The sequence below is a fragment of the Kogia breviceps genome, chromosome 15, assembly GCF_026419965.1.
Source record: "Kogia breviceps isolate mKogBre1 chromosome 15, mKogBre1 haplotype 1, whole genome shotgun sequence".
Taxonomy (NCBI): domain Eukaryota; kingdom Metazoa; phylum Chordata; class Mammalia; order Artiodactyla; family Physeteridae; genus Kogia; species Kogia breviceps.
Genome location: NC_081324.1, coordinates 9031715 through 9050470, shown reverse-complemented (window position 1 = coordinate 9050470; position 18756 = coordinate 9031715). Strand labels below are relative to the sequence as shown.

Sequence of the window (18756 nt, the reverse complement as noted above, 5' to 3'; positions counted from 1 at the left end):
TATCCTATGAGGTAGATACGGTTGTTATTCCATTTTATAGAGGGGAAAACTGAGTCATAGAGGCATTTTTGGAGGTTACATAATAATTCCACTTGGCAAAGTTGTTTCCCACTGGGGCATGGATAGAATTCTTAAACTGCTATACATGTATTCTGAAATTGAACAATTATGTAAACAGATGAAGGATGGTAGAAACCAGAGTTCTCAGTGTTGGAGTGGGAGATAACAGGTAAGCCAGGGAGGAGGCCACAATGACCCGTATGGTTGTGGATTACAGCTGGATACAGCAGTGTGATGTCATGTTTTGCTTAATACACACACAGATGGTTACATATAGACACATTTATAGATAATAATATGTACACAGGTTAGTACACACATATATTTCCTTGCTCTGTCAGCTGGGATCACCCAGATCTTGGTTTATGGTAGCTCTCTCCCTGAAAAGGAATTAGGACTCCTTCAAGATATGGCTGATTCTAGGACTGGTGTAGGAATATACAAGATAAACCTGGAGCATCTTGTAGTGCCAAAAAGGAAGAAAGTGCTAACAAAATCTATCCTAATGTCAACAGGGCACAGGATAAAATGAAAGGTCATAGGTCACAGGGCCACATGACCGATGGCCAAACCTGGAAAATTTGAACAACAAAATAGAAAAGACATAATTGGAGGATAATCCAAAGTATATAATAAATACCCGTGAAGCAATATGGATAGTGTGAAGGAAGAAAGGATTGTCGGAAATTGTGGGGATGACAGGTGTTATACTTCCATTAAGTATAACTAGAAGGAAAAAAACAACTCTGTCTCTTATCCATGCTTCCCTCCCACCCTGCTGACTTTACCAGCTCAAAACAACTTCCTGACGAGGCAGAGCCTCAGGCTGCCAGGCTGTGTTCAGTTTTAATGACTGTTTTCTTTTTGAAGTACAAGCCAAGATCACCTACTGAGAGTGAGGTGACTTAGAAAATAGAAGTGAATTAACAGGACCAGTATTAAGAATAGCTGCTCTGGGGAAAAGAATGGAGATGTGACCAGGGTCCTAAGATATATTTTTGAATGTCATTGAGGGCTTAGCTGAGATTAGAGGCAGTTATTTAAAAGAAGAACTATTTGTACTATAATGTGAATATTTTCGATCAAGTTCCTAAATTGTTCAAAAATAATCTCTAAAGTCTACACTTGAGACATAATAATTATTATATTTCCTTCTATTCTGAAGTGCTCTTAACTGTAAAATGCACCATCATTCTAACAACTGCTTTTTATTCTTTCATGCAGTAAATGTTCCATGACCTCATGAAGCTCACTGTCTATTGAGGCAAGAGAGTGCCTCATAAAGTAAATATGTAATTATGATACATTTCAAGTGATGATCATTTCTACTGAGAACTGTAAAACAGGAATACAGGAAGGGCAGAGGTTCAGTTTTTCTGCTATAAATAGGTTGGTATATTAGATTTCATCGCAGTGGTGGCTTGTGGGCAAAGACCTAACGGAAATGAGGGAACAGGTGTGCAGATTATCTGGGAGGCATGCATCCAGGTTCAAGGGAACAAAGAATTCTGTGCAGCTGGAGAGTGAGCAAGGGGTACGTAGTAGCTGGTGAGTCAAGGGATTAGGAAGGTTCAGGAACTCAGGGCTTTATGTGCCATATGAAGACTTGGCTCTTACTCTTAATGAGATGAAAAACCACGGAGGGTTTTAAGCAGAGAAGTGACGTAGTCTGACATGTTATAAAAAGGTCACTCTAGTTTCTGTATTAAGAGTAGACTGTAAGAAGGGAAGAAAGGAAGCAGGGATATTAGCTAGAAAACTATTAAAATAAAAGACAAGATGTTCATAACCTTGTCTAGTGTGGTAGTAAAGGAGAGGATAAAAAGATGAATTATTGTTATAGTTTGATGATATAGACAAGAGAATGCAATTACCATTTTGGTCTAAGCATCTGGTATAGAAGTACTATTAACTGGAGAGACAGAGGAATGGGGTGATTAATTCAGTGGTTAAAATTTTGAGTTGATGTTTATACATCCTAGTAGAGATGCTGAGTGCACTCCTGCATATGTCAGCCAGGGAGAGACCCAGGCATTACATATAAATTTGGGAGTTGTTGGCATATAAATTAAGGCCGTGAGAATGAATAAGGTAACCAATAGAATAAGGCTATATGGGAAAGTAGGTCTGGGACATTCCAATGTTTGAGGGATAGGAATAAAGGGCGAATAAGCCAAAAAGACTTAGAAGGATCAATGGAGATACGGTAACAAAAATATCAGAGTATTGGTACTTTGGAATGCAAGTTATAAAAGGGTATCTGAGGGGACTGAGGGACCATGCCTTCAAACGCTACTTGTAAGTCAACTAAGATGAAGACGCCAAATATACCGTTTGATGTAGCAACGTGAACATCACTGGAGATGTTTTCATAAGTGTTTGTGGAATGGTGGGGGCAAAATGGGTTGAAGTGGATTAAAGAGAAGATAGGGGGAGAGAAATGAGAGCGAGTGAGTCCAGTTCCCGCTCTTTGGAAGTTTTGCAGTGAATGGGAGGAAAGTAGAGAAGTTTCTGAAGGGAGATGTGGAGATAAAAGGACTTTTGTGAAAGAGATCAGAGGTATTATTACATGCTTGTTGCTAAAGATAATCATTCAGTTGGCTGAGAAAATTTGACAATGCATGAGAATCCAGAATTATATGCTTGGAAAAGTGGGAGGGAATATGGTATCTAGAGTTCAAGCTTAATTGTAGACAGTGGCGGAAAATGCATGTGGATTAACATGTTTGATGGCAAGATTCTCGGACGGCGAGCCTGGGAGGTGGGTATTGTGATGTTAAGAGCCTATGGATGTTCTCTTCTGATTGCTCTTATTTGCTCAGTGAAGCAAGACCCAGTTATATGTGAGAATATGCTTAGATGAGAAGGTATTAGGTATTTAAATAGAGAAGGTAAGATACAAACAAAGTCATCATCTAAGAGATTGAAGTATGAGTGGATTAGGAAAATACAGAATGAATGATGGAAACTTCAGTAACTTTTGGGGAAAAAAAACCCTCTCCCATATTAAATGGACTCATCAAACATGAAGTTTTAAATTCTGTGGAAAAAGTTCTAAGAATCAGATGAATATCGCAATGAGTATCCTTAAATACTCAGAATTCTCTAGTTTTGCATCCTTATAGTCTCAGAGAGGCTATACTCTTTTCTTCAATCAGAAGACTGTTGGAAGCCTATAAATCAAGCTCTGAAAAGCTTTGGCTCTGACTCTGGTCCTGCGCTTCTGAGGACTCTGTCACATTCTTTTACCTTGATAGTGTCTTATTGATTAGATGATACATGTGATTTAAACATGGACTCAAGCACGTATAAGAACCCTGGGTTCCAAAGTGGTGAGTTGTGATTGATTCAAGTTTGTGCCGAAGGGATCTTAGGTACACACAGGTGAGCAGGGACATTTTAATGAGGGTCAAGTGAAAACCATTGAGCTCAGGATCATTTGGCAAATAGACAGTGACCAGATTAAGGCAGAATTGATGCAAGTTAATACTTGTGTTGCAAACAAATTATTATAATTCCAAGAAAAAATATATAAAAAGAAGGGATTGGACTTGATGCTTATTTTTGCATTCTTTCTCTTAATGCTGAGATTTTAGAAAGATATTTTAGGGTCTATATATAATTCTATTATTTTAAAGTCATTGCAGACTGTTCTAAAAGAGAGTATGTTCTTGAAGTCACTTTAAAATATCTTTTCAAAAATTTATGCAAATTTATTATAGGATTTTTTTTCCTGGACATTTTTAGTGTTATTTTAGCAATATCATATATTTTCTGCTTAAATAGGGACACATTTCTATGACTCATCTGTTTTCTGATTGTGCAATATAATTATCACTATTTATTTTTCATTTTGTGTTAATAGTCCCTTGGAAATTAATTAATTAATTGATCTCACATTTTTCAGCATTTAATTTTTGAATACATAATTAAAAATGAAAATTATATGGAATATATATGTCTTAGTTCATTCGGGTTGCTATTACAAAAATTCCATAAACTGGGTGGCTTAAGCAACAAATATTTATTTCTCACAGTTCTGGAGGTTGGGAAGTTTAAGATCCAGGAGTTGGCATATGGTGCACAGATGGCCATCTTCTCCTTGTCTCCACACGTGGTGGAAAAATCAAGAGACTTTCAGAGGTCTCTTTTAGAAAGGCACTAATCCCATTCACAAGGACTCCATCCTTATGACCTAGTCACCTCCCCAAATCATCACATTGGGGATGTATGTGTGCAAACATTCAGTCTATAAAAATGTGTAGACATATTTATATACCTATGTATACACACATATACATAATATATCTTCACTCAAATACATATATGTATCATGTGTATATGTGTGTATGTATATACACACATAATACATATTTAGTATATGTGTGACATGGTATATGTATGTATACGAATACATATACATATTCAGTAGTCATGTCACAGATACAAATAAAACTAGTTTCCCTAAACATATTAATTTATACACTAAATCCCTTTTTCTGGATAAGCAGTAATGGTATCTTAGTTTCCATTTTCTTAGGGTTTCAGTTAAGTCCTGAGGCTGCTCAAGCACCTGTGCTATACAGCAGGCACAGAGGGTGTAGACGTCTGGTGTAGAGGTCATCCAGCCTCTGTTCACCCAACACCTGGTCAGGACTGCCCCATGCCTGCTTCCCACAGACCCCACAAACTCCTTTTGAGCCCCATCTGCACGCCCGCTTCCAGGGTGGTAGCTCCTTCTGTGCTTCCCTGCTCCTTTCGTGCACACATAGATCATCAGCTGCTCCTGGGCCATGGAGGTTGGAGGAGTTCAGTGACCCTGGAAGGTCCTGTCTACTTGGATCCAATATGAAATTGTGGAAGATGCTGTCTGCCTGGGTACAATACTCGGGGATTTTTGTCTGAAATTTTTCCACCTTCACTGAACTTTACTAGGAAGCAAAACGCAGGTCCCTTCTGCTTGTCCTCTTTCCTTTCTTTTCTTTTCTTTTCTTTCCTTCCTTCCTTCCTTCCTCCCTCCCTTCCTCCCTCCCTCCCTCCCTCCCTTCCTTCCTTCCTTTCTTTCTTTCTTTATTTCTTCTTTTTCTTCCTTCCTTCCTTCCTTTCTTTCTTCTTTCTTTCTTTTTTCTTTCTCTTATTTCAAAATCTCATGGGCAACATGATGTGTGTAACTATTTAGCTATTTCTTTTAAAGTACCAAGTATTAATAAAAATACTGGCATCAAATATGCAACCCTCCAATGTAAAGTGAATGCCATCCTATAGTATGGAATTTCGTATCAGTTTAATCCCTTGCTTCCTTTTATATACCTATCAGATCTGTGTGTGTATGCGTGTGTATGGATGTGTATGTGTGCATGACAAAGAGATGGGAAAGAACAAGTATACAAATGAGCAAACATTGGTAACTGTGGTTGTGGCTTTTTTGTTTTTTATTGCTTATTTGATTTTGTCCTTACATCTTTTTTTTTTTAACATCTTTATTTGAGTATAACTGTTTTACAATAGTGTGTTAGTTTCTCCTTTACAACAAAGTGAATCAGTTATACATATACATATGTTCCCATAACTCTTCCCTCTTGTGTCACCCTCCCTCCCACCCTCCCTATCCCACCCCTCTAGGTGGTCACAAAGCACAGAGGTGAACTCCCTGTGCTCTGCTGCAGCTTCCCACTAGCTATCTAATTTACATGTGGTAGTGTGTATATGTCCCTGCCACTCTCTCACATCGTCACAGCTTACCCTTCCCCCTCCCCATATCCTCAAGTCCATGCTCTAGTAGGTCTGTGTTTTATTCCCATCCTACCACTAATCTCTTCATGACATTTTTTTTTTTTTTTTAGATTCCATATATATGTGTTAGCATACGGTATTTGTTTTTCTCCTTCTGACTTACTTCACTCTGTATGACAGACTCCAGGTCTATCCACCTCATTACAAATAACTCAGTTTCATTTCTTTTTATGGCTGAGTAATATTCCATTGTGTATATGTGCCACATCTTCCTTATCCATTCATCTGTTGATGGACACTTAGGTTGCTTCCATGTCCTGGCTATCGTAAATAGAGCTGCAATAAACATTTTGGTACATGACTCTTTTTGAATTATGGTTTTCTCAGGGTATATGCCCAGTAGTGGGATTGCTGGGTCGTATGGTAGTTCTATTTGTAGTTTTTTAAGGAACCTCCATACTGTTCTCCATAGTGGCTGTATCATTTTACATTCCCACCAACAGTGCAAGAGTGTTCCCTTTTCTCCACACCCTCTCCAGCATTTATTGTTTCTAGAGTTTTTGATGATGGCCAATCTGACCGGTGTGAGATGATATCTCATTGTAGTTTTGATTTGCATTTCTCTAATGATTAATGATGTTGAGCATTCTTTCATATGTTTGTTAGCAATCTGTATATCTTCTTTGGAGAAATGTCTATTTAGTTCTTCTGCCCATTTTTAGATTGGGTTGTTTGTTTTTTTGATATTGAGCTGCCTGAGTTGCTTATAAATTTTGGATATTAATCGTTTGTCAGTTGCTTCATTTGCAAATATTTTCTCCCATTCTGAGGGTTGTTTTTTGGTCTTGTTTATGGTATCCTTTGCCGTGCAAAAGCTTTTAAGTTTCATTAGATCCCATTTGTTTATTTTTGTTTTTCTTTCCATTTCTCTAGGAGATGGGTCAAAAAGGATCTTGCTGTGATTGATGTCATAGAGTGTTCTGCCTATGTTTTCCTCTAAGAGTTTGATAGTGTCTGGCCTTACATTTAGGTCTTTAACCCATTTTGAGTTTATTTTTGTGTATGGTGTTAGGGAGTGTTCTAATTTCATATTTCTACAGGTAGCTGTCCAGTTTTCCCAGCACCACTTATTGAAGAGGCTGTCTTTTCTCCACTGTGTTTCCTTCCCTCCTTTATCAAAGATAATGACCATATGTGTGTGGGTTTATCTCTGGGCTTGCTATCCTGTTCCATTGATCTGTATTGTTGTTTTTGTGCCAGTACCATACTGTCTTGATTACTGTGGCCTTGTAGTAGAGTCTGAAGTCAGGGAGCCTGATTCCTCCAGCTCCATTTTTCATTCTCAAGATTGCTTTGGCTATTGGGGGTCTTTTGTGTTTCCATACAAATTGTGAAATTTTTTGTTCTAGTTCTGTAAAAAATGCCAGTGGTAATTTGATAGGGATTGCATTGAATCTGTAGATTGCTTTGGGTAATAGAGTCATTTTCGCAATGTTGATTCTTCCAATCCAAGAACATGGTATATTTCTCCACCTATTTGTATCATCTTTAATTTCTTTCATCAGTGTCTTATAGTTTTCTACATACAAGTCTTTTGTCTCCTTAGGTAGGTTTATTCCTAGATATTTTATTCTTTTTGTTGCAATGGTAAATGGGAGTGTTTTCTTAATTTCCCTCTCAGATTTTTCATTGTTAGTGTATAAGAATGCCAGAGATTTCTTTGCATTAATTTTGTATCCTGCTACTTTACCAAATTCATTGATTAGTTCTAGTAGTTTTCTGGTAGCATCCTTAGGATTCTCTATGTATAGTATCATGTCATCTGCAAACAGTGACAGCTTTACTTCTTCTTTTCCTATTTGGATTCCTTTTATTTCTTTATTTTCTCTAATTGCTATGGCTAGAACTTCCAAAACTGTATTGAATAAGAGTGGTGAGAGTGGGCAACCTTGTCTTGTTCCTGATCTTAGTGGAAATGGTTTCAGTTTTTCACCATTGAGAATGATGCTAGCTGTGGGTTTGTCATATATGGCCTTTATTATATTGAGGAAAGTTCCCTCTTTGCCTACTTTCTGCAGGGTTTTTATCATAAATGGGTGTTGAATTTTGTCAAAAGCTTTCTCTGCATCTATTGAGATGATCATATGTTTTTTCTCCTTCAGTTTATTGATATGGTGTATCACGTTGATTGATTTGTGTATATTGAAGAATCCTTGCATTCCTGGGATAAACCCCACTTGATCATAGTGTATGATCCTTTTAATGTGCTGTTGGATTCTGTTTGCTAGTATTTTGTTGAGGATTTTTGCATCTATGTTCATCAGTGATACTAGCCTATAGTTTTCTTTCTTTGTGAGGTCTTTGTCTGGTTTTGGTATCAGGGTGATGGTGGCCTCATAGAATGAGTTTGGGAGTGTTCCTCCCTCTGCTATCTTTTGGAAGAGTTTTTTTTAAATTTTTTTTATTTTTTTTTATTTTTTATTTATTTTATTTTATTTTTTTTTTTTTAACATCTTTATTGGAGTATAATTGTTTTACAATAGTGTGTTAGTTTTCCCTCTACAACAAACTAAATCAGTTATACATACACACATGCTCCCACATCTCCTCCCTCTTGCATCACCCTCTCTCCCACCCTCCCTATCCCACCCCCCCAGGCGGTCACAAAGCACAGAGGTGATCTCCCTGTGCTATGCAGCAGCTTCCCACCAGCTATCTAATTTACATTTGATAGTGTGTATATGTCCCTGCCACTCCCCCACTTCATCACAGCCCACCCCTCCCCCTCCCCATATCCTCAAGTCCATGCGCGAGTAAGTCTGTGTTTTATTCCCGTCCTACCACTAATCTCTTCATGACATTTTTTTCCCTTAGAGTCCATATATATGTGTTAGCATACGGTATTTGTTTTTCTCCTTCTGACTTACTTCACTCTGTATGACAGACTCCAGGTCCATCCACCTCATTATAAATAACTCAGTTTCATTTCTTTTTATGGCTGAGTAATATTCCATTGTATATATGTGCCACATCTTCTTTATCCATTCATCTGTTGATGGACACTTAGGTTGCTTCCATGTCCTGGCTATTGTAAATAGAGCTGCAATGAACATTTTGGTACATGAGTCTTTCTGAATTATGGTTTTCTCAGGGTATATGCCCAGTAGTGGGATTGCTGGGTCGTATGGTAGTTCTATTTGTAGTTTTTTAAGGAACCTCCATACTGTTCTCCATAGCGGCTGTATCAATTTACATTCCCACCAGCAGTGCAAGAGGGTTCCCTTTTCTCCACACCCTCTCCAGAATTTATTGTTTCTAGAGTTTTTGATGATGGCCAATCTGACCGGTGTGAGATGATATCTCATTGTAGTTTTGATTTGCATTTCTCTAATGATTAATGAGGTTGAGCATTCTTTCATGTGTTTGTTAGCAATCTGTATATCTTCTTTGGAGAAATGTCTATTTAGTTCTTCTGCCCACTTTTGGATTGGGTTGTTTGGTTTTTTGTTATTGAGCTGCATGAGTTGCTTATAAATTTTGGAAATTAATCCTTTGTCAGTTGCTTCATTTGCAAATATTTTCTCCCATTCTGAGGGTTGTCTTTTGGTCTTGTTTATGGTATCCTTTGCTGTGCAAAAGCTTTTAAGTTTCATTAGGTCCCATTTGTTTATTTGTGTTTTTATTTCCATTTCTCTAGGAGATGGGTCAAAAAGGATCTTACTGTGATTTATGTCGTATAGTGTTCTGCCTATGTTTTCCTCTAAGAGTTTGATAGTATCTGGCCTTACATTTAGGTCTTTAACCCATTTTGAGTTTATTTTTGTGTGTGGTGTTAGGGATTGTTCTAATTTCATACTTTTACATGTAGCTGTCCAGTTTTCCCAGCACCACTTATTGAAGAGGCTGTCTTTTCTCCACTGTATATCCTTCTCTCCTTTATCAAAGATTAGGTGACCATATGTGTGTGGGTTTATCTCTGGGCTCTCTATCCTGTTCCATTGATCTATATTTCTGTTTTTGTGCCAGTACCATATTGTCTTGATTACTGTAGCCTTGTAGTAGAGTCTGAAGTCAGGGAGCCTGATTCCTCCAGCTCCATTTCTCGTTCTCAAGATTGCTTTGGCTATTCGGGGTCTTTTGTGTTTCCATACAAATTGTGAAATTTTTTGTTCTAGTTCTGTAAAAAATGCCAGTGGTAATTTGATAGGGATAGCATTGAATCTGTAGATTGCTTTGGGTAGTATAGTCATTTTCACAATGTTGATTCTTCCAATCCAAGAACATGGTATATTTCTCCACCTATTTGTATCATCTTTAATTTCTTTCATCAGTGTCTTATAGTTTTCTGCATACAAGTCTTTTGTCTCCTTAGGTAGGTTTATTCCTAGATATTTTATTCTTTTTGTTGCAATGGTAAATGGGAGTGTTTTCTTAATTTCACTCTCAGATTTTTCATCATTAGTGTATAAGAATGCCAGAGATTTCTGTGCATTAATTTTGTATCCTGCAACTTTACCAAATTCATTGATTAGCTCTAGTAGTTTTCTGGTAGCATCCTTAGGATTCTCTATGTATAGTATCATGTCATCTGCAAACAGTGACAGCTTTACTTCTTCTTTTCCTATTTGGATTCCTTTTATTTCTTTTTCTTCTCTGATTGCTGTGGCTAGAACTTCCAAAACTATGTTGAATAAGAGTGGTGAGAGTGGGCAACCTTGTCTTGTTCCTGATCTTAGTGGAAATGGTTTCAGTTTTTCACCATTGAGAACGATGCTAGCTGTGGGTTTGTCATATATGGCCTTTATTATGTTGAGGAAAGTTCCCTGTATGTCTACTTTCTGCAAGGTTTTTATCATAAATGAGTGTTGAATTTTGTCAAAAGCTTTCTCTGCATCTATTGAGATGATCATATGGTTTTTCTCCTTCAGTTTGTTGATATGATGTATCACGTTGATTGATTTGCGTATATTGAAGAATCCTTGCATTCCTGGGATAAACCCCACTTGAACATGGTGTATGATCCTTTTAATGTGCTGTTGGATTCTGTTTGCTAATATTTTGTTGAGGATTTTTGCATCTATGTTCATCAGTGATATTGGTCTGTAGTTTTCTTTCTTTGTGACGTCTTTGTCTGGTTTTGGTATCAGGGTGATGTTGGCCTCATAGAATGAGTTTGGGAGTGTTCCTCCCTCTGCTATCTGTTGGAAGAGTTTGAGAAGGATAGGTGTTAGCTCTTCTCTAAATGTTTGATAGAATTCGCCTGTGAAGCCATCTGGTCCTGGGCTTTTGTTTGCTGGAAGATTTTTAATCACAGTTTCAATTTCAGTGCTTGTGATTGGTCTGTTCAAATTTTCTATTTCTTCCTGGTTCAGTCTTGGCAGGTTGTGCATTTCTAAGAATTTGTCCATTTCTTCCAGGTTGTCTATTTTATTGGCATAGAGTTGCTTATAGTAATCTCTAATAATCTTTTGTATTTCTGCAGAGTCAGTTGTTACATCTCCTTTTTCATTTCTAATTCTATTGATTTGAGTCTTCTCCCTTTTTTTCTTGATGAGTCTGGCTAATGGTTTATCAATTTTATTTATCTTCTCAAAGAACCAGCTTTTACTTTTATTGATCTTTGCTATTGTTTCCTTCATTTCTTTTTCACTTATTTCTGATCTGATCTTTATGATTTCTTTCCTTCTGCTAAATTTGGGGTTTTATGTTCTTCCTTCTCTAATTGCTTTAGGTGCAAAGTTAGGTTGTTTATTCGAGATGCTTTCTGTTTCTTAAGGTATGATTGTATTGCTATCAACTTCCCTCTTAGAACTGCTTTTGCTGTATCCCATAGGTTTTGGGTCGTTGTGTCTCCATTGTCATTTGTTTCTAAGTACTTTTTGATTTCCTCTTTGATTTCTTCAGTGATCACTTTGTTATTAAGTAGTGTATTGTTTAGCCTCCATGCGTTTGTATTTTTTACAGATCTTTTCCTGTAGTTGATATCTAGTCTCATAGCGTTGTGGTCAGAAAAGATACTTGATACGATTTCAATTTTCTTAAATTTGCCAAGGCTAGATGTGTGACCCAAGATATGATCTATCCTGGAGAATGTTCCATGGGCACTTGAGAAAAATGTGTATTCTGTTGTTTTTGGATGGAATGTCCTATAAATATCAAGTAAATCCATCTTGTATAATGTATCATTTAAAGCTTGTGTTTCCTTATTTATTTTCATTTTGGATGATCTGTCCATTGGTGACAGTGGGGTGTTAAAGTCCCCTACTATGATTGTGTTACTGTCGATTTCCCCTTTTAAGGCTGTTAGTATTTGCCTTATGTATTGAGGTGCACCTATGTTGGGTGCATAAATATTTACAATTGTTATATCTTCTTCATGGATCGATCCCTTGATCATTATGTAGTGTCCTTCTTTGTCTCTTGTAGTAGTTTTTATTTTAAAGTCTATTTAGTCTGATATGAGAATTGCTACTCCAACTTTCTTCTGATTTCCATTTGCATGGAATATCATTTTCCATCCCCTCACTTTCAGCCTGTAAGTGTCCCTAGGTCTGAAGTGGGTCTCTTGTAGACAGCATATATATGGGTCTTGTTTTTGTATCCATTCAGCCAGTCTGTGTCTTTTGGTGGGAGCATTTAATCCATTTACATTTAAGGTAATTATTGATATGTGCGTTCCTCTTACCATTTACTTAATTGTTTCGGGTTGTTCTTGTAGGTCTTTTCCTTCTCTTATGTTTCTTGCTTAGAGAAGTTCCTTTAGCATTTGCTGTAAAGCTGGTTTGGTGGTGCTGAACTCTCTCAGCTTTTGCTTGTCTGTAAAGGTTTTAATTTCTCCATCAAATCTGAATGAGATCCTTGCTGGGTAGAGTAATCTTGGTTGTACGTTTTTTTCCTTCATCACTTTAAATACGTCCTGCCACTCCCTTCTGGCTTGTAGAGTTTCTGCTGAAAGATCAGATGTTAGCCTTATGGGGATTCCCTTGTGTGTTATTTGTTGTTTTTCCCTTGCTGCTTTTAATATGTTTTCTTTGTATTTAATTTTTGACAGTTTGATTATTATGTGTCTCGGCGTGTTTATTCTTGGGTTTATCCTGGGACTCTCTGTGCTTTCTGGACTTGATTGACTATTTCTTTTCCTATATTAGGGAAGTTTTCAACTATAATCTCTTCAGATATTTTCTCAGTCCCTTTCTTTTTCTCTTCTTCTTCTGGGACCCCTATGATTCGAATGTTGTGCGTTTAATGTTGTCCCAGAGATCTCTGAGACTGTCCTCAGTTCTTTTCATTCTTTTTTCTTTCTTCTGCTCTGCAGTAGTTATTTCCACTATTTTATCTTCCAGGTCACTTATCCGTCCTTCTGCCTCAGTTATTCTGCTACTGATCCCGTCTAGAGTATTTTTCATTTCATTTATTGTGTTGCTCATCGTGACTTGCTTCCTCTTTATTTCTTCTAGGTCCTTGTTAACTGTTTCTTGCAATTTGTCTATTCTATTTCCAAGATTTTGAATCATCTTCACCATCGTTATTCTGAATTCTCTTTCAGGTAGACTGGCTATTACCTCTTCATTTGTTAGGTCTGGTGTGTTTTTATCTTGCTCCTTCATCTGCTGTGTGTTTTTTCTGTCTTCTCATTTTGCTTATCTTACTGTGTTTGGGGTCTCCCTTTTGCAGGCTGCAGGTTCGTAGTTCAATCTATTTTTGGTGGCTGTCCCCAGTGGCTGAGGTTGGTTCAGTGGGTTGAGCAGGTTTCCTGGTTAGGGGGACCAGTGCCCCTGTTCTGGTGGATGAGGCTGGATCCCGTCTCCCTGGCGGGCAGGTCCACGTCTGGTAGTGTGTATGGGGATGTTGGCAGCCTTACTATGATTCTAGTCAGCCTCTCTGCTAATGGATGGGGCTGTAGACCTGTCTTGCTCTTTGTTGGGGATAGGGTGTCCAGCACTGTTCGTTGCTGGTCCTTGAATGAAGCTGGGTCTTGGTGTTGAGATGGAGATCTCTGGGAGATTTTCGCCGTTTGATATTACGTGGAGCTGAGAGGTCTCTTGTGGACCAGTGTCCTGAGGTTAGTTCTCCCACCTCAGAGACACAGCCTTGACACCTGGCTGGAGTGCCAAGAGCCTTTAATCCACACGGCTCAAGACAAAAGGGAGAAAAAAATAGAAAGGCAAGAAAGGAAGGAAGGAAGGAGGAAGGGAGGGAGGGAAGGAAGGGAGGAAGGGAGGAGGGAATAAAGAAAGGAAGGGAGGGAGGAAGAAAGGAAGGGAGGAAGGAAGGAGGGAATAAAGGAAGGAAGGGAGGAAGGAAGGAAGGAGGGAAATAGGAAGGAAAGGAGGGAAGAAAGGAAGAAAGAAAGGGGAGAAGACAAAATAAAATAGGGTAAAATACAGTTATTAAAATAAAAAAATAATTATTAAGAAGAAAAATGTCTATTAAAGAAAAAAAAAAGGGGGGGGGGTCGGTCTAACCCCAGGACAAATGGTGAAAACAAGGCTACACAGACGAAATCTCACACAGCAGCACCCACATACAGACTCACAAAAAGAAAAAAGGGGAAAATAATAGTATATCTTGCTCCCAAAGTCCACTTCCTCAACCTGGGATATTTCGCTGTCTATTCAGGTTTTCCACAGATGCAGGGCACTTCAAGCTGACTGTGGAGCTTTAACCCGCTGTTTCTGAGGCTGCTGGGAGGGACCTCCCCCTCTCTTTGTTCTCACAGCTCCTGGGGCTCAGCCCTGGACCTGGCCCCGCCTCTGTGCGCAGGTGGTCCGAGGGCGTCTGCCCTTCGCTCAGAGAGGGCGGGGTCAAAGGAGCAGCGTTAACGGAGCAGCTGATTCGTGGTCTCTGGCTCACTCAGGCGGGGGGCGGGGGGGCACGGGTGTGGGGCGAGTCCGCGGCGGCAGAGGCCGGCGTGACGCTGCACCGGCCCGAGGCGCGCCGCGCGTTTTCCCGGGGAAGCAGTTCCAGGATGCCGGGACCCCGGCACTGGCGGGCTGCACAGGCTCCCGGGAGGGGCAGTGTGGAGAGTGACCTGCGCTCGCACACAGGCCTCTTGGTGGTGGCAGCAGCAACCCTAGCGTCCCACACCCGTCTCTGTTGTCCGTGCCGACAGCCACAGCTCGCGCCCGTTTCTGGAGCTCTTTTATGTGGTGCCCTTAATTCCCTTTCCTCGCGCCCCAGGAAGCGAAGAGGCAAGAAAAAGTCTCTTGTCTCTTCGGCAGCTCCGCGCCCGTTTCTGGAGCTCCTTTAAGCGGCGTGCTTAAACCCCTCTCCTCGCGCAGCAGGAGGTAAAGAGGGAAGAAAAGGTCTCTTGCCTCTTCGGCAGCTCCAGACTTCTCCCGAACTCCCTCCCGGCCAGCCGTGGTGCGCTAACCCCTTCAGGCTGTTTTTGCTCTGCCAACTCCAGACCTTTCCCTGGGATCCGCCCGAGGCTCAGCTCCCAGCCCCGCCCGCCGCGGTGGATGAGCAGACAAGCCTCTCGGGCTGGTGAGTGCTGATCGGCACCGATCCTCCGTGCGGGAATCTCTCCGCTTTGCCCTCCCCACCCTGTTGCTGCGCTCTCCTCGGAGGCTCTGAAGCTTCCCCCTCCGCCACCCGCGTCTCCGCCCGCGAAGGGGCTTCTAGTGTGTGGAAACCTTTCCTCCTTCACGGCTCCCTCCCACTGGTGCAGGTCCCGTCCCTATTCTTTTGTCTCTGTTTATTCTTTTTTCTTTTGCCCTACCCAGGTACGTGGGGAGTTTCTTGCCTTTTGGGAGGTCTGAGGTCTTCTGCCAGCGTTCGGTGGGTGTTCTATCGGAGCAGTTCCACGTGTAGATGTATTTCTGATGTGTCTGTGGGGAGGAAGGTGATCCCCGCGCCTTACTCCTCTGCCGTCTTCTCGCTTCCCCCTGTCCCTACATCTTGAGGCTTTGTTTTAAAGGGAAGACTCCAAACCAAATTATTCTCTATTTAAAATTTGAGATCTAATCCAACACATAGTAATACTGCAGTCTAATAATATGGATATTCAAGACATGAAACCTTTAGAGTTTATCTTAATATCAAAATTATATTAGCATGTATTTTAAAGAGTTAAAAAAACCTTGATTTTTTACTATAAACTTTTTTAATATCAAAAATAAGTTTCCCTGTCTCCTTTCTCATATATTTTTTCATTTTTCTAGACATATTTTTAAAATAGTATGCTTATATTCAAGTACCTCAACTTCCCACTTGCAGAGAATGCTTACTAACTAACTTGAAAGATGAGGATTAGCTCTCCTTCACTACGACCCCCCTCCCATGCCTGTCCATTCCCAGGTCTGTGCCATATCTTCCTGTGCTGCATATTCAGAGCTGATGGTCAAAATACTTAATCACAGGTACAGTCCTTGTTCTAGCCAATCAGAGTGGACACAGCCCTGAATAACTGGATTGGCAGTACCAATGCTTAGTGGTAAATAACATCTTTCACTGGATCTTAAATGTTGTTATATCAGGATTCAGTGTTTGTATTAATATAATTATGTAAATGCTCTTTTGTTGAGTCACGTAGTAATCACTGCTTCTTTTCCTTTCCTGCACAACCATGTGTTTTGACTGGAACTAAGTATTGTCTTGTTTTGCTATGGTTGTAGTATGTTTGCATGTTTAGTTTTCTATTTATTTATTGCTAATTCAAGATATATTTTCACTTATGAAAATCTCCTCATTTGTTCACATGTTTTAAATACTCTATTTCTTTTTTTTGTAAGAAACGTCTCACAGATCCTCTGTGTTAACTCTGACCTTAACTGGCTTGTTGGAAAAACTTTGGCTGGAAATACTTTGCTCTTGGATTTCTGTCTTCTGGTGTTACTGTTTAGAAGATTGAGTCCATTCTGATTCTTTAAGCTTTTCATTAATCTTTTTTTTCTTCTCTGGGGAAGATTTCAAATTCTTTTCATTGCTCACAGTGTTCTAAAATTGTGTGATGTGATTTGGTTCTATTTTCAATCACTGTGCTGAATGCTTTGAAGGGCCTTCTAGTGCAGACACATAGGGCAGCAGGTCTTGATCCCACACGTGGCTTCAGGCTCAGTATATTCTAATGTGAGAGGATATATTTCATCACTTCTCATCATGGACCCGTATCCAATGTCATGATAGCATGGTAATTATGATCTTCAGCAGAACAGTCAGAAAAATCTCCATATTTGTGTAGAACAGAGCAGAGGGAGACAGGAGATAGTTCTGATGAGGTTTGGAAGAAGCCATCAACAGGCAGGCTGACTCCAGAAGGATTACTTCCTGGACATGCAGAGACGTTCTCGTGTCCTTCAGTCTTTTAAGTGTCCTCGGTTTGATTCATTCTGGATGAACTGATTCACACAATCTCCACAGGAGGTCGGAGACTATGAAAAAGAATAACCTGAATATATATATCCAGAGTATTTCTTTCTTATGTAAGAATGACCAGAAAGCTTAATTAATAGTAATAAGGCTCCTAGCAGAATGAGGCCCGAGACAAGATTGGTGGGTAGCTTTCATAGATACTGAAATATAGAAAAGTGTACTAACTGTTGGAACAAGTCAGGATGAGTGAGTGCCATGAATCACCTGCCCAGGTGAGAACAGCTACATTCAGGAGGCACACGCTGAGCTAGTGGATTAGTGCGTGTCCTTGATGAGCAGCATCCCAAGCCACGTCTCACTAATTTAGGGGAGATACGGGGTTTGTTATTAGGATTTTGCATAATTCACAGTATCTGGGAGGGTAGGAGAGCTAAGGCTCAGGGGAACAGAATGAGAAGCAAGGTCCAATGTCACATCCCAGAGCAGGGCCCTTGATGCTGCTGTAACCAAATGGTCCAGGCTCAGCGGCTGACTGGCAGCTCTGAGGGCTCAGGCAGCTTGGGGACTGGGTGCCCCTCAGAGAATTGCTCCAGCAGGAGCCGCCACTGCTGCCACCCTGAGGGCAGAGCAGGTCCTGCCCTATCCCCCCTCCTCACAGAAAGCTCTTTGGCCGAGACAGGCAGGGGTTTCTGAGCCCACATCTCAGGCTGGCAATGTCATGATAAAGAAGGCTGTGTAAGCGAAACTTTGACATCTTCATATTCTCTTTATATCCTTCAAGGAAGGAGTGTCTAAAAGGTGGGCATCTCCAACACTGGAGAGTATACAGAAGTGAGGTGACCAAAAAGAAAACCTTTGATTACTCGGGTGCAAGAATTTTGAATGTGATCATTAATTGATGTCCTATCAGATGTCCTATATATATATATGTAGCAATACATGAAGGCTTCATCAACTAAGGAATATTTAAGAACTACAAAAGATTTGTTGAGAATGATGAAACCCGTACTGTGCAATGAACCATTTATGTTTTATTCAGTAGTTAACATAAATAGGAATATAAACAACTAGCATGCAACATAGAGAATAGATTCAATAGTATTTTCCAGTTCATCCTCATGGAAGTCATTCCATGATGTGACCCAGTAGCACAAAGCCTGCCTGTCTGTAGAAATCCCAGGCTTAGAGGTTTTAAATGCACAGCGGTATGTAAATAGAAGAATAGGGTTTCTTAAGATAGAGTTTTTGCATAAACTAGTATTTTTGTCTCTAATTATAGGGAAAGAAGGATGTCAGTATTTCCAGATATTGCAGAAGTAAAACTGATAGTATTTTGTCCTAATTTTTAAAGATTTCTTATCAGAGGAAGTTAGCTCAACTGGTTCACATGACTTTATTTTTTAAAAATCTGAAAGATATGAAATGTAACTTGTTTTATAAGTCATTATTCAGCAAACAAAACCATGATAATTTTCAAAATTTTGCCAGTGAAATTGACTACAGGAAAAAGATGAACCAAACTACTTAATTCTAATTTTCCAGGTATTACTATATTATTTCTGCTAATAATTTACACGAATTTCTCAAACCCTAAATCATCACTGTTTGTGTAGTTTATGTTTACTGTGTGCCAAACACTGTAATTAGTGT

General features: G+C 39.6%; 2 long non-coding RNA genes across 5 annotated transcripts in view; one reads left to right on the top strand and one right to left on the bottom strand.

Annotated features, from left to right (window-relative positions):
• LOC136792630 (uncharacterized) overlaps window positions 1–18756 on the bottom strand; it is a 492301-nt gene that overhangs the window by 255 nt on the left and 473290 nt on the right. The window contains exon 3 of one of the 3 annotated variants that reach the window (XR_010836692.1): window positions 17089–17165. The exons of the other annotated variants lie outside the window; for them this stretch is intronic. This is a non-coding gene — a long non-coding RNA (uncharacterized lncRNA). Of the gene's footprint in view, window positions 1–17088; window positions 17166–18756 lie in introns of those variants that run through there. 3 annotated transcript variants of the gene reach the window in all.
• Window positions 1–18756, top strand: part of LOC136792628 (uncharacterized) — a 205846-nt gene that overhangs the window by 8736 nt on the left and 178354 nt on the right. The window lies entirely within an intron of this gene.